This window comes from Oratosquilla oratoria, chromosome 8 (assembly GCF_046742065.1).
Source record: "Oratosquilla oratoria isolate Oo_2021 chromosome 8, ASM4674206v1, whole genome shotgun sequence".
Classification (NCBI taxonomy): Eukaryota; Metazoa; Arthropoda; class Malacostraca; order Stomatopoda; family Squillidae; genus Oratosquilla; species Oratosquilla oratoria.
Genome location: NC_134784.1, coordinates 2015677 through 2021085, shown reverse-complemented (window position 1 = coordinate 2021085; position 5409 = coordinate 2015677).

Here is a 5409-nt window from a genome sequence, read left to right as displayed (position 1 = left end):
GATAGCTGCCTTCAAAGCCTATTATACATGCAGATGCATGCAGAGGCTTCACACTGCATTGGATGCAAACACTGACTTGAGTGTCATTCAATTTTGGAAAAAATTCATTATTGCTGACTGCCTTTCAACTGTGCAGGAGTGCCTTAAGGATTTGCACCCTCAGTCAATGGTTGTTGGAGGGCACTGTGGCCTGAGTGTGAGTACAATTTCACAGGCTTTGGTCCTCAGGAGGAGGTTAAATGATGCTGTGAAGAAGACGGTGGAGCTAGCTGGACTAATTGTTGGTGAAGGGTTCAAGGACTTGCAGGAGTTTGAGATGAGGAAACTGGTTGAAGAACATGCCATGGCCTTAAATGATGACCGACTGTTAGAGATTATGCAGACAGTGAGGATGAAGAGGAACATAGTGTTGCTGATGCTGATCACTCTCAAGCTCTCACTCTTGAAAAGCTGGGGGAAGCAATGAAGATGACAGCACACCTCAAACAATTATTGTATGACATAAATCCATCAATGGTGAGAGTATTGTAGGTGATGAGTGATACTGATAAGAGTATTGCTCCTTACAAGACTCTTTTTGATGACATGAAGAGGAAATGGTCTCAGTTGCCAAGTACAATGTATTTCACAAGGAAGCCTGCTGCTACCCAGGCACTAGACTACTCATGTCATCCAGTTACGTTACACTCCACATCATCTCATCCAATTATTCATCATCAGTAACTGCATGGCTATCATCACTATCATCATCATCATCACAAGTAATAGTGCGCCGAAACTTATATGTAGGGGTGAGTATTTTGTTTTTTCTACAGGTATTTATTATGTTATCAAACCATAAAATGTGCAATATTTCATATTGTTTTTGGGGTTTTATGAGTTATTACATTTATTTGATGAAGGAAACACTGTTAGGTAAAGTAAACACTAATATTACATACATATACCAAGGCTTTTTCCCCCTTACTAGGGAGGTAGCCAAAAAGGAAAAGCCATAAAATCATTTCCACCCATTCCATCCCTGAATACACTCCACACCCCTCCACCCTCCCTCCTATCTTAGCACCTCCTGGATGACGGGTCATCCCTGCACCTTGTCCGCTGCCCTGGGTCAGAAGCAGTGTCGCAAGACACAGCACATCCACAGCAAGGCCGCTTCATTTAATCGGCGACCCCCCCCTCTCTGTCCCCCCATTGCATACAAGGAGAAGACGGGGAGAAATCACTTCGGGCTGCGTCAAATTTTGCTCACACATACCTCACCCCCCATCCCTCCGCCCATTCCACCTCATGCAATCACATCATCATCCATATACAACCATTCTCCATTCACCCCTGTCTTCTGTCCTCTCCCATCCTTCCTCAACAGACATTCCCCTCTTCCCCAAAGCCCCCTTTACCCCATCCATCCACCTCATCCTAGGACGTCCCTTCATGTTCACTCCCTCCACATCTGCCTTCCATACCTCTTCTACTAGTCTTTCTTCACTCATTCTTTCCATGTGTCCAAACCATCCTAATACTCTTTCATCAACCCTATCTCCCAGCTCCCTTTCCACCCCCGTTCTCCTCCTCACCTCCTCATTTCTCACTCTATCCAGCCTAGTAACCCCCATCACACTTCTCAGACACCTCATCTCAAACACATTCAAACTCCTTCTCTCTTCTTCTCTTATGTTCCATGTTTCTGCCCCATACAGTGCTGTTGGCACAATCACTCCTTCATACAGTCTCCTCTTAGCATCCATTCCCAAATGTCTATTCCTCATTACACTCTTTAATCCACCAAGGCATTTACTCGCTTCTCTCAATCTACATTCTACCTCCACCTTCACTCCACCTTTTCCTGCTACATTTGCACCCAAGTATCTAAAACTATCCACTTCCTCCAGTTTCTCACCCTTAATGCTCACTTCCAGTCTACTGCCACTTTCACCCCTTGTACATCTCATCACCTTACTTTTACCCACATTTATTTTTAGCTTTCTTCTATCACATACTCTCCCAAACTCTGCCACCAACTTCCTCAATCCCTCCTCCGATCCTGCCACAAGCGCAGTGTCATCCGCAAACAGCTGGCTCATCTCCCACTTTTCTCCATTTTCTTTAACCATCTCCAATCCCTGACCCACTACCCTTGCATTTACCTTTCGCACTACCCCATCCATGTACTGTATAATTTGAACAGCCAGGGCGACATAACACATCCTTGACATAGTACCACCTTTACCTCGAACCACTCACTCTCACCATTTCTAATCCTGACACAAGCTCTACTACTCTCGTAAAAACTCTTGACAGCTCCCAGAAGCTTTCCTCCTATCCCGTATATCTGCAGTACCTCCCACAGTGCCTTTCTGTCTACCCTATCGTAACCCTTTTCCAGATCCATAAAAGCCCAAAAAACATCCTTCCCCTTTCCTATAGCTTTCTCACATATCTGTCTTACCACAAAAATCTGATCTACACAACCTCTACCTGTCCTAAATCCACACTGTTCCTCACCAATTACTCCTGTTCCTCTCCTAATCCTCTCAATCAAAATCCTCCCATAAGCCTTCCCAACTACACTTAACAAACTAATCCCTCTGACACTACTACATTCATATTTGTCCCCTTTTCCCTTGTAAAGAGGAACTATACAGGCACTCCTCCAGTCCTCCAGCACTCTACCCTCTCTCCAGCAAACATTATATAACCTCACCAGCCAGTCCACCATCACTGTACCTCCCTTTTTCAGACATTCTGCATGGCATCCATCCAGAAAAGGTGCCTCACCTGCTTTCATCACTAATATTAGGTATAGGAAAACCTATTAAGTAAACAATATTATGTATGTGTACATGTAATATGCACATCATTCATGAATTTTCAACTTATGCAAGGTTCTTGATCCCCTAACCCTCACAAATGTTGATGGCCTACTATATATATATATATATATATATATATATATATATATATATATATATATATATATATATATATATAATATATATATATATATAATATAATATATATATATATATAATATGTATGTATATATATATATATATATATATATATATATTATAGTACACACACACACTACATGTTGTGAGATATGGGTCTCCATGAGATATGGTTCTCCATGAGCATAGCTCCCCTTCCCATGTAATACAACTAGGTAAATACACACACACACACACTTTCAACGAACGGACGGCTTGAAGAACGTTCTGAAGAAAAGTGCCGATTGTGGATCCCAACGCAAAGAGAAGTACCTTTTTGTATTTACAGGGTGGGGGAAATTGCTCGTGGGGCAGTAGGTAAGTAGGAAAAGAGGAGAAGGGGAGGGATTGCTGGGGAAATGGAAGGAAATGAGGATGTGGAGGACTTGGCCCAAGCAGACAAGCGTAAGGTCAACATGAAACGACCACCGGACCAGCTCAGTGATGACGAAATGGCAAATAAAAATGTAAAGATTAGAAGTATAGAGAGGAGCAATACAGTAGAAAGTGACGAGAATATGTTCCAGGGATTTAAAGAGGGTGGGGGGGACACAACCCCATACCCCCCCCCCACCCCACCCCCGACTGATAAGACTAGAGGAGAGAGTTGATAAGGTGATCGAGGACTTGGAACGTAAGTTAGGTAATGTTGACAGTATGATACGAAGAATTGAAAAATTGGAAGAACTAGAGAGGGCGAACAAAAACTTAACTAAGGAAATTGAAGAATTAAAAAAACAGTTAAAAGAAGTAAAAGATGAGAATAAAGTCTTAAAGGAGAATAATATGGAGAACAAGGAGGGTTGGAAAAAAATTCAGGAAAATAGCAAGGTTGCATTCACTGACATAATCAGACAGCAAATGAATGAACAAACTGAAAACTCAGTTATTAAAGTGATGAGACAGAAGGAGAATATAGTAAGAGACTTAGCAGACAAAAAGAAATGTATAATTATATTAGGAATGGAAGAGAAACACAACACAGATAGAACCACAAGAATCAAAGAGGAAAATGAAAAAGTAAGCCAATTATTAGAATCAGTTCAGGAAGATGAACCACAAATTATGAAACAAATCGAAGAGAAATTTAGACTCGGAAAGTATAGCACAGACAAGACCAGACCAATTAAGATTAAATTCAAGTCACAAACAACGGCAGAGAATATCTTATCCAAAACAGGGAAACTAGCAACAAGTGAACAATACAAAAAGATATGGATAAAAAGAGAAATGAATAAAGAGGAAAGAGAGGAACAAAAGCAGAAAAGACTGGAAGCTAAGGCAAAAAACGAGAACAGAACGGAGTCAGAGAAAGAGAGATTCTATTGGAGAGTAGTGAACATGAAACTAAGGAAGTTCGACATACAAAAGAAAAACATAAGGGAAACAGAGAACACAATGGAAGTGGCAGAAAACTAAGAGTGTCTTACACAAATATAGATGAATTAATAACAGGATTGAATGAGCTGAATGATTATTTGAAGGAAAAAGAACAGGACATAATGGGAATTGTAGAAACAAAATTAAAAGGCCCACTACCACCCAACAGTGTAGGACATGATGCATACAATTATTGGATTAGAAACAGAGAGAAAAAGAAAGGGGGTGGAGTTATGTTCCTGACTAAGAAGGATATAAACGTGAAAGGTGTCATATATGGAAAGAATACAGTAGAGATGATTATGATAGAAATAGAAGACAGAGATAAGAAGAGCAGAAAATTTGTAATAAATTATGTGCCTCCAAAAATAGCCTCATGGGAGGAGAGTGAACATAAAAGTATGTTAGAGGACACAAAGATAACATTAAATAAAATAATGGAAGATGGAGGAAGAATAGTTATGATGGGCGACTTTAATTGCAAAGAAATCTGCTGGGAAGAAATGACAGTAAAGGGTGGAGACGACTCATGGGGAAACGCTCTACTTGAGATGATTATTGACCACACAATGACACAATGGATACAGGAGAACACTAGGTATAGAAATGAAGAAGAACCATCGAGACTAGACTTATTAATTACATCTGAACCTAGAATAGTGGACAAGATTGAATATAAAACACCAATAGGTAAAAGTGACCACATATTGATTGAACTGGAACTTAATGAAGAAAAATATATGAAAAGAAATGAACAATATAGAAAAGGAAGAATGATGTATGAAAAAACAAACTTTGATAAAATAAGAGAATTCTTCCAACAAGAAAACTGGGAAGAAATATACAAAGAAGAAACATCAGTGGAAGAGAAATGGAATATTTTAACAAAAATTTACAAAAAAGGAGTGGAAAAGTATGTCCCAAGACAAAAACAAGAAAAAGAATATGTAAAATGCTGGTACAACAAAAGTTGTAGGGAGTTAAAAGACAAAAGAGACAAAGCCTGGACCAGATGGAAAAAAGACAGAAAACCTGAAAA